Consider the following 11,818-nt stretch of genomic DNA (forward strand, 5'->3'; position numbering starts at 1 on the left):
AATCAGGGTCAATATAGGGGCATAGCATTTTATGCAATTCAATAAATGAATCTTTTGAACTAGGAGTGAATAGTAAAACAATGTTTAGTTACAAAGAACGATCTGACATTTAATCTGCCTGCACTGGCCCTTGTTAATTAAAATCTTGAGATATTTGGCAGCTCATGTCATCTGGTAGTGACTGGAACAAATTCAATAATTATGTAGTTTGGCTAGAGGTGAAGGAGGAATCGACAAAGATTTTGTGCTCTGAGAAATTCTGATGAATCTGGGAATCTGTAAAAAAACAAAAGTTGGCACAGGCATGCAGGGATTTGGTTCTGCGTAAATATAACGCCTGTCCTACCATCCTCTGCGTTCCTAGCTGCCTAACTAAATTAGTTAGTAGGTAGATCATTACTAAGATGAGCTTTTTACACAGATCAAGTCAGTCAAGTTTATTGTCTTTTAACTATATACGTGTATATAACGTATATAACCATATCATGTATATAGAAACAAGACAATGTTTCTTCAAACCAGAGTGTAAAACGCATAACACATGGTAACTTATGAAGGCAAGGGTGAAATCTTTAATGAATCACACATAAACAACAAACTAAAGTGCATTAATACTAAATATTGTAAAGTATGGAACAGACTAACTAGTGACACTTCAAATACGATGCAGCAGAGAGTTCAGAAGCCTAATGGCCTGGGGTAAGAAACTGTTTCTTATTCGAACCATTCTTGTTTTTATGCATTGTAGTCTCCTACCTGATGTAGAAAGTCAAAGGGAAGGCTGGTTGGATGGGTGAGATCCTATTATAGCACTAAGGTCCCTGCATACACAGCACTCCTGATAAATGTTCCTGATGGATGGTAGGGAGACCTCTGTGACCCACTCAGTTGTTCTCACAGTCCTTGTAGGGATTTCTGGTTCTTACTTGAGTGCTTCCATACCAGATGGAGATGCAGCTTGTCAAGATGCTCTCAATGGTGCTCCTGCAAAACGCAGTTAAGATGGGTGAGGGGGTGGGAGCTTTGCTTGCCTCAATCTTCTTAGGAAGTGGAGGCGCTGTTGTGCCTCCTTGTTCATGGAGGTGATATTAAGGGACTGTGTGGTGTGTGGCCAAGTGGTTAAGGCGTCGGTCTAGTGACCTGAAGGTCGCTAGTTCGAGCCTCAGCTGAGGCAGCGTGTTGTGCCCTTGAGCAAGGCACTTAACCACACATTGCTCTGTGGCAACACTGGTGCCAAGCTGCATGGGTCCTAATGTCCTTCCCTTGGACAACATCGGTGTCGTGGAGAGGGGAGACTTGCAGCATAGGCAACTGCCGGTCTTCCATACAACCTTGCCCAGGCCTCAGTCAACATTGAAAATTGATGGACAGCCGAAGAAGTTAAGGAACCAGGTGAGGTCATCCATGATGTGAACTCACAGAAACTTGGTGTACTTAATTCTCTCTATGAAGGAACCATGTATTCGCAGAGGGAGATCAATTACGAGTTTAAATATTATTGTCCTAATAAAAGCAGTTGTCAAAATGGTTGTTGTGATGCCCCGAGTGTGGTAGGGTAGTGGATAGTGTTTGCTGCTCTCACTTTCAGCTTCCACCGCTGGCTAGTGGTCTTGTGAAAAGGAGAGCTGAAAGTGTAAGTCAGTCCCTGCCAGTACGTAGCCTCTCCAACAGCAAGCCTCATGTAGTGCCTCCTCACTGGTGACATATGGAAGCTGAACTCCTTTCGGACTCAGGCTGATCTACAGAGGATGAGGAGGAGGTCTGGTCCCTGCACATGCAGCACGCAGGCCCACCAGTGTGTGGACATGCCCTGGTGCTCATCAACCAGATCCCCAGCTATGGGTAAATAGCCCCACTGCCTTGTGGGCAGCCTCGTGAGAGATGAAGGCTACGAGAGTAAACCCAGGCAGCAAATCTGGAGTGGAACCCGAAAGGCGACTGGACGTCAGATCCTGCAGCCAAGCTGGTGCCAAGCGTATTGCTTCATAACCCTTCCTTTGGACTACACTGGTGAGGTTGAGAGGTGGATCTTGATGACTGGGCATCTCAGGATCTCCATACCTTTTGCCCAGGCTTGTGATGATCATCATCATCACCCATTGGCTTTCAAGACAGACGGATGCCACCTAATAAAAGCAGAGAATATTGAAGAAATCTCACAGATTTAACAGTTGTTTAGCTTACTTTTCAACTGTTTAATATATAGGAGATCTGAAAAGCAGTAAAATAGGTGCATTTCTCCTAACTCAGAGAGAGCTTTTCATTGACTTCTCTGCAACCTGTAAGGTTACAGCATGTCCAACTTTCTCATTTACAGTTCCTTGTTCTGAGTGGCGTCAGAACATTTCTTCACTGAATAATATAGATGAGGACCTCTTTGCTGTAACACGTTATATTTCATTAACATTTATTGAACAGGTGCAACTGAAATTTATTCAAGCAATCAATCAAATTCAAGACTAAAAAGCCATTCCTGGGTATTTCACTTTATCCTTTTTTACAGGGATATGTTAATAGCATTTGCCTCCTGGTCAAGCAATGAGGAAATGTGCATGTACAATCTCAGCAGAGGCATTTTTAGATCTACCAGCAGTGCAAGTGACTAATGAGCACTCATCAATAATAATGGAATGTTCAAGTGTCACTGAAGGAACTTCAGATAGTAAAGTTTCTTAGAGTTCAACTGTAGGGTGTGTTGAAGGAAAAGGAGTGATTTTGGAAAAGATTTTTTTTTGTTATTAACTCTTCATTAATGACAAAACTAGTGCAGAAGTTTGACAAGTAAAATTAAACAAAGCACAGTATTAAGAATTTCGATTGCAGACACAAAGGCAGAAATGATCCACGGCAACAAGTACGGTCTGAAAAAATAATACTATGTCGATTCATCTTGGACAAATTTTCCATGAAGGAGGTATGGGACTGGAAATCATGTTGACAGTTAGCATACGCCATTCCCAAGCCCATCCTTGCACCAAAAGTAATAGGCCACTGACGTTGTTTGAAAGCAACAACAGAAAATACAATTCCTAATCCAAGGCCAACACCTAATTTCACCACCACATCTGCCAAGCACCACTCCACCTTCTTACCGACTTCGGCCTCCGCCATCTTGAACCTATAAATAATGTACTTCACAGCCTAAGACTTAGGGTGTCATTTTTTTTAATCCTTCATGCTTTGGGGAAAGAAAGATGCATGTCTCTGGAATAAACAGCTGGCTTGTTACATCACAATGATGGCATTGCCAAGCTCTCTGACCCAGAAGACAGTAGATCTGTACCTAGCCATAGTCATAAGTGTAGAGAGGGTAGAGCAGTGGACTAAGCATGCATCCTTGAGGTGCACTTGAGTTGATTGTCAGCATGGAGGAGATGATGAGATGGCGTTAATAGGTCTATAGTGGACTCAATCTCACTGGCTCTCCACTCAGCCTTGAAACATCTAGACAATAGTAACCCCTAAGGCAGACTGCTGTTTATTGATTGCAACTCAATGTTCAACACTATCATCCCTTCATCACTAATCAACAAATTTCAAAACATGGACCTCTGCATCTCCATCTGCAACTGGATCCTTGACTTTCTCATCAGGAGGCCATAGTCAGTATGAATTGGAAATAGCATCTCCTCTTTGGTGACAAGCAACACAGCTTAGCTGTTGTTCTACTGTCTCTGCACTCAAGACTGTGTGGCTAAGCACGGCTCAAATACCAACTACAAATTTGCAAATGCTGCTGGCAGAACCTCAAATGTGAGGAAGAAGAATACTGGTGTAAGATAGATCAGCTGGTTGAGTAGAGTGGCAGCACTAACCATGCACTCAATGTCAGTAAGACCTATTAATTGATTGTGGACTTCAGAATGGTGAAGTCCACAATCAATTCCTCAGTCTTCCTTGGAAAACCCGGGGAACACACATCAGTCCACATTGTGATGTTAGAAGTGGAAAGGGTGAGCAGCTTCAAATTCCTGGGTGTTAACATCTCTGAAGATCTGTGCTGGGACCAACAATGCAATTATGTAGACACACCAATTTCTATATTTCATTAGAAGTTTGAGCAGATATGGTGTGTCACCAGGGATTCTAGTCAAATTTCTACAGGTACCAGGACTGGTTGAAACCTCATCCTGTATGGAGGTACCGATGCACAGAATCAGAAAAAGCTACAGAGGGTTTTGAACATCTTGCTCCTTCATGGGCACTAGTCTCCCCCCACCATTGAGGACATATTCAAAAGGCGATGCCTCAGGAAGGTGACATCTATCATGCAGGACATTCACCATCCAGGACACGCCCTCTTCTCAATACTCCCAACAGGGGGGAGGTACAGGAGCCTGAAGACACACACTCAACATTTTAGGAACAGCTTCTTACTTACACTATTTATTCTTTTCAATTCTTATTGTAACTTAGTCATTTTTTTATGCCTTGATCTGTATTACAGCCACAAAACAACACATTTCACAACATATCTCAGGGATAATAAACCTGATTCTGAATTCTGAGTCTTGTCCAGCCAGGATGCTTAAGCTGCTGCTATAAAGTTCTGTCACAGGCTTGTCCGTCAGACAGGAATCAGAGACTGCACATATCTTCACCTCATTCCTTGAAGGCATAGGAAACACAATGGAATTATCCAAAAAAAGAGTCCCTTTTGCCTGCAATTTGTATTACACAGTGCTGTCCTGTTCAGTGCTGTGCTGTCAATGGCAAATGAACATTGGAGGACCTTGTATTAGCAATCATATCCAGATGAAGCAGGGCATTTCTGGCCAAGATCCATACCACTACGTGCAACGTTCTGTCAGCTTAAGATTTTCAGCCAATGACATCACAACTGAAGCCACCATAGGAATTCTTAAGGTCCAGAAAATAAGTGTCACATGACAGCTACAAAAAAATAGCCAGCACAGCCTTCAACTTCATTTTGAAAATATCATTCAAAGAGCTCATGATGACACTTCACTCAACATAATTCACTGGAGCCTGCTGACACGCCTCCCAATGTGCTTAGCCTGCTCAAATGAACACAGGATATTTGTTGAAGAAGTAAATACTGAGGAACTCATTTACTGGAGGAAAAGGATCCTCTCCTTCAACCTGGTGAGATACTCTGCCTGAGATGACTACCCTTCTTCCCATTCTAGGCGGCTTTTCATTCAGAAAAATTACTCTGCAAATAGCCCTTTTATTGTATATTTATAGGGTGATTTTACAAATTTTTTGGGAATGTATGGGAAATAGGAATGAGGCGATAAAGGAAGACGTGTATTTTTGTGTGTGTGAGTGTGTGTGTGTGTGTGTGTGTGTGTGTGTGTGTGTGTGTGCGTGTGAACATTCACTAAAATGGGCGTTTTAAAATCTTCTATTTAACGTATATCAATAAATTTAATTTTTCAAAGGCATGAAATATAAAAATGCTACCTCAGTTGTTACACGTCAAATCATTACATCCTAGGATATTGTACATTGTTGGCGCAAATATTAGAGAACTAAATTAGAAGAAGTTCTTAGGCTGTGACATAAATAGTTAATAATAGCAAAATATCAAATAGATAAAACCAACCATGAAATCTATAACTGAAAAATCAACAAACACCACAAAACACTCGGATAACTATTTCAGAGAATTTTCAGGTATAACTTTCCTTCTTTGTACAAATCCATGAACACAGATGATCTGCAAATAAAAATATTCATAGAAGAAATGCATTGGAAAAATATTAACTTCACAAATTTCACAATTCAGCCATAAGATTGTGATTTAATGTTTTAAAAAAAGCCAATATGAAGTTCATTCCTCCTGGGTAGATTGTTCTTCTTGCAGTAAATTGGTGCCTGAGAAGTGCATTAGCCAAAGTCTTACTTGATAGGCAGTTCAGTCTATGTGACATACTTTAGACATGGAAATAACCTACACCAGAATGGAACTAGACCTGACAATCAGACCAAAAGGAATAGCGATACTTCGCTCGATTTGGAGTTTGGGAGAAATTCAGTCAGGATATATTCAAATAGTAAGCTGCAAGTGGTAGTGGGAAATATCAAGAATAAAAAGATTATATTTTTACTGAATAGAAATTCAATTGAAATGCAGTGATATGGAGGCATTGTTCTCCTATTGCAGCTGATTGATGCCTCTTTGAGAGCTGCAAGATGATATACAGAAAATCCTTTGAGGCTAATATTGTTGCCAGTTAGCCATGTCATGCAAGCAGCTGGGGCTGACACAAACATTGTATTAGGGCTGTCCAATGGAGAAAAAAACTGATTTGAAAACGTACCTTGTCTAGGGAAGACAGTAACAAGAATTAAATGAAGATTTCAATGACTCAGAAGGGAAGAGAAAAGAAAATATTCTGCAATATGCTTAAATGAAGACAGTGGACAGAATAGCATGGAAAATAACTGGCACATTATAAGCGGGATCTTCGAAAGAATTAGAATCAGGTTAAATATAACCAGCATATATCGTGGAATTTGCTAACTTTGCGGCAGCAGTATAATGCAATATGTGATTACAGGGAGAAAAAAGCTGTGAATTAAAGTGAATATCTATATATATATACAATAGTTAAATAATAAATACAAAAAAAAGGAAAATCTTGTTAAATTTGAACAGTTGTTAGCCTGTACAAACATGAGATGCAGATGCTAGTCTTGCAATAACCTGAAGTGTGTGAGAATGTGATACAAGATATAACTGTATGCTAAACATGAAAAACAAAGAAATACAGCAGATGGTATAAATCTGAAATCAAAGAGGTTATGCTGGAAACACACAGCAGGTTGGGCAGCATAGACAGGGAAAGTAACTGGATGCATTGAGCAGAGTCTAATGACGCGCTTGACAGAAAATGGCACTTGATTGCATTCACAAACCCTGACTGCAGCTATGAAATACCTAGTAATCTTGCAGATCTGCATCTCAATTCCTGGGACTCAACTTCTGGATGAAACAGCTATCATCTGCATTTATAATACATTTGATCAGCCACCTAGCCCTGTGCATAAACATTCACTGCAATCTTACTGTGCGCTTCCTAATCAAGTCCTCAATTTTCAACATGAAAGTGTACTGATAATTGATAATTGGTTTATTATTGGTACATAAATCGAGTTAAAGTGAAAAACTTTGTTTTGTTTGCTGTTCATACTGATCATTTCACAACGTCAGTAGCTCGAGCTAGTGTCAGGGAAAATTATACTGCTACAGTTGTAGGGAATGTGCAATGCAGGCTGACAATAAAGTACCAGGCCAAGACGAGGTAAATTGTGAGGTCAATGGTCCTTCTCATCATGCAAGAGGTCTGTTCGATATCTAAGAACAGTGGGATGGAAACTGCCATTCAGACTGGTGGTATGTGCTTCAAGCTTTTGTACTCTCATCCTATCATGAACGAGATGCAGGAGGTCTGTAAGCACTAGCTTGCACCCCAGGTGCCATGCTTTAAAGGGGTCCAGACTGGTGTCAGATGCTGGAGGCTAGCACGTCTTGCAGCCCAGTCATTCAATATAGATTCCTTGCTCAAGAAATAATTCAAAGAAATGCTTAGTTAATGTTGTTTGTGTCCAGCTATCATGCAATAAAAAAGTACCTGATTCTGAGTCAATAGGTGTAGGTTACAGGCACCAACAAGCACCAAAACACAAGAGAAGAGTTCTTCATTCTGAAAACTGATGTATACAAAGTTTCTCAGATGTTACCTTGAAGTAGATATTAACTCATTTTGCTTAAATCAGTTAATGTGCATGGTAAAATAATGCATAAATATTAGGCATAAATATTACATTTCAGAAGAAATTATGACGACTTGTAGCTTTACAGAACTCTTAACCATTCAGGGATGTTCAATACATTTATTCTTGTAGGAGTCTCTGTGGAAATACTTCTCATCAAATGAAACAACCAAACTATTTATTGGACTGGCTGGTCTGATAGTATTCTTTTCACATTGGGGATCTAAGTGGCCTTTACTTGACAAGTGCCGTAGTGGAAATCAGGAACTCACTGATCCAAAAATCATGGCTTGTACATATTGTCCTATGCTTTGGCATGCTGCAGGATTCTGAGGGTGGTTCTTTTCCAAAACAATGATCAGAATTGAGACAGTTGCTATAGCTATTTCTTTCATGCCACATTCTCCCCAAGGTATGAACAGATCTGAGCTCTCTATATCCCCCGCTCTTCCCCTTTATCGCTGGTGACCTAAGAAGGTTGTGCTCTGATTAATATTAGGATCACAATAAATTGTAAAAACCTCTTCTAGTTCTCTGTAGTTTCTACAGCTAATTTATAATAATTAATCTTAAGGGAACAAAAGGCACCTAGCCTGAAAATGTTTTACGATCAAATTTTCTCAGTAGTACTGTTTCAGTCCTGTGTGCTGGTAAGCTTAAGTCACATCAATAAGTTGGATTTTGCATTCAATGGCAAATGAACAGGAGAAAAACTTCCCATATAATTTTTTAAGGGCACTTACAGAGGAGATTCTTGTTATCCAATTGTCAAAAGTCTGCAGAGCATTTCAGAACAAGTAAAATGAGAAGCAACTGCGTATCTTCTCAAACAATTGGTTGCAGAATCACTAACTAACAGAAAATGTTGGTATTGAACACTGGGGCAGAAAATAATAAAAGTTAAAGGGAAAATGTGCAATTAATGGAAAGAGATTAATAAGTTAAGTGCTGGAGTTTTTCAGAAACAAGGCTTAATAGTTGCTGCCAAAGTGATGCCTGTAGCCTGTGGTAGGCAAAGCTGGATTATCCAGTGATGCATCACTCGTATCTCACTGTCAGAATCCAGTAGTGTAAAATAAAATTATCTCTGCATTTGGTCCATTATAAAACATACACAGCCATCCATCTACTGTCTGCCAAACACTGAGGTGACATTCAAAATCAACATGGTACAATGGAGTAAGAAAGAAAATTATCAAGTAAAATCAGAAGTTAAAAATGAAGGCTACATATTTAAACTTTGGGTTCAATTGCTGATTCATGGAATTCTTCCCCTTCAATTGACACTCCTTTGCTTGTTCCTAACCATGCTTATTTTCATAACATTGAACATAAAATCTAGAGAACTAGAATAATTTGGAAGTGTTTGGAATGTAGTTCGAAAGAAAAATTGCATTGAATGCTTCTTGATATATGTAGGACTGGTAACCTGGTCAAGTTACCATTTCAGGCAGAAATGGCCTTGGCTCAAAATGTAGTGTTTTTAATCAGAGTGATTACCTGTGAGTAAGCAGGTTTTTAATATTTCCATGAAAAAAAAGTTCAAGCATATTAATTAGTTGCAACAATATAGCATAGACAGGCTATATACATTGAAGAAAAGAATAAAAGGCAATAAAAATCTGTCTAAAATGCTGAATTGTATGAGAAGTGAAAAATTGCAGATCATAAAAATTTGTAATAAAAGCAGAAATACTCGGAATTCTCAATACATCAGACAGTGGAGGAAGAAAAAGAGTTTATGTTAATAATTCTCCAGCCAGGGAAAATATCATTTTTGCGTCTAACCTATGCATTCCTGTAGGAATTTTGTACATTTCAATGAGATCATGGATGTGCTAGTTTTTGCTTATCCATCTTGCTAATTACTTCGTCAAGCAAAATATATATCTTGTGAACATTAAAGTAATATTTGAGGAGTACCCCCGAATATAGAATGGAAGGAAGTCCTACCAGGTAAGTGAGAGTTGCTCCAAAAAAAATAAATGTATCAGTTCAAAGGCGATCACTTTCTTGAAATCAGAAGCTGAATACTTCCTCTACAATCTGAATCTTTATTGCCAGAGATGCTCCAGTTGCAAGAAAGTCACAATAATAGACAAAGACAGACTCGAGGAAATCTGCAGATGCTGGAAATTCAAGCAACACACACAAAAAATGCTGGTGAATGCAGCAGGCCAGGCAGCATCTCTAGGAAGAGGTACAGTCAATGTTTCAGGCCGGGCCCCTTTGTCAGGACTAACTGAAAGAAGAGCTAGTAAGCGATTTGAAAGTAGGAGGGGGAGGGAGAGATCTGAAATGATAGGAGAAAACAAGAGGGGAGGGGTGGATCTAAGAGCTGGAAAGTTGATTGGCAAAAGGGATACCAGACTGGAGAAGGGAGAGGATCATGGGATGGGAAGCCTGGGGAGAGAGAAGGGGGGACGGGAGCCCAGAGGGTAGAGAGCAGGCAAGGAGTTATAGTGAGAGGGACAAAAAAGAGAGAGAGAGAAAAAAGGGGGGAAATATATAAAATAAATAAATAAGGGATGGGGTGTGAAGGGGGGAGGGGCATTAACGGAAGTTAGAGAAGTCAATATTCATGCCATCAGGTTGGAGGCTACCCAGACGGAATATAAGGTGTTGTTCCTCCAACCTGAGTGTGACTTCATCTTGACAGTAGAGGAGACCGTGGATAGACATATCGGAATGGGAATGGGATGTGGAATTAAAATGTGTGGCCACTGGGAGATCTTGCTTTCTCTGGCGGACAGAGCATAGGTGTTCAGCGAAACGGTTTCCCAGCCCACGTCGGGTCTCGCCAATATATAGAAGGCTGCACCAGGAGCACCGGATGCAGTATATCACCCCAGCCGACTCACAGGTGACAATCTGCCTAAGCTAATAACACACAAACAATTGTACTTTCCATGGCTTTATTAAGCTCATTGTTTAATCATTCACAGTCCAGATTGCAAAAAGTGTGTGAACCCTTGTATTTAATAACCTCCTTTAGCAGCAATAACTCCCACCAAATGTTTCCTGTAGTTGTTGATCAGACTTGTATAAGAGCGAGGAGTAATTTTAGACCATTTCTCCATACAAAACTGTTTCAGGTCATCGATATTTCTGGGATACCTTGCATGAACAGCTCTCCACAGCACCACAATTGAAATAAGTTCTGCACACTGACTTGGCCATTCCAAAGCATAAATTGTCTTCTTTTTAAACCATTCAGTTGTTGTTTTACCCTTGTGTTTCAGATCATTGTATTGTTGCAACATCCAACTTCTATTAAGCTTCAGGTTATGGACCACTACCCTGACATTCTTCTATAAAATGACTTGATAAAATTTTGGATTCATTGTTCCTTTGGTGATTGCAAACTGTCCAGGCCCTAGGCAGCAAACAAGCCCCAATCTATGATGCTCCTTCCACTATGATGGTTCACAGTCATGATAAGGTTTTGGTGTTGGTGTGGTGTGCCCTTTTTCCTTCAAACATAGTGGTGTGCATTTCTCCCAAAGAATTCAACATTTGTCTCATCTGTCCACAGAACATTGTTCCAGAAGTGTTATGGAGCATCCAGGTGAACATTTGTAAACTCGAGATGTGCAGCAATGTTAAATCTGCTGATGACACAAAGGTTGGGGGTGTTGTGGATAGTGTGGAGGGCTGTCAGAGGCTGTAGCGGGACATCAATAGGATGCAAAACTGGGCTGAGAAGTAGCAGATGGAGTTCAACCCAGATAAGTGTGAAGTGGTTCACTCTGGTAGGTTAAATATGATGGCAGAATATAGTATTAATGGTAAGACTCTTGGCAGTGTGGGAGATCAGAGGGATCTTGGGGTCCGAGTCCATAGGACACTCAAAGTTGCTACGTAGGTTGACTGGGTGGTTAGGAAGGCATATGGTGCATTGACCTTCATCAACCGAGGGATTGAGTTCAAGAACTGAGAGGTAATATTACAGCTACATAGGACCCTGCTCATACCCCACTTGAAGTACTGTGCTCATTTCTGGTCACCTCACTACAGGAAGGATGTGGAAACTATAGAACTCAGCCTTTTCTCCATGGAGTGGAGGAGGATGAGA

The 11,818-nt window shown here is 40.3% G+C and overlaps 1 pseudogene; it reads right to left on the minus strand.

The window, feature by feature from the left end:
* Positions 1-2,831: 2,831 nt before the first annotated feature.
* On the minus strand, positions 2,832-3,114 carry LOC140211389 (MICOS complex subunit MIC10 pseudogene; annotated as a pseudogene).
* Positions 3,115-11,818: the final 8,704 nt, after the last annotated feature.

This window comes from Mobula birostris, chromosome 17, assembly GCF_030028105.1.
Source record: "Mobula birostris isolate sMobBir1 chromosome 17, sMobBir1.hap1, whole genome shotgun sequence".
In the NCBI taxonomy this organism is placed as follows: Eukaryota; Metazoa; Chordata; class Chondrichthyes; order Myliobatiformes; family Myliobatidae; genus Mobula; species Mobula birostris.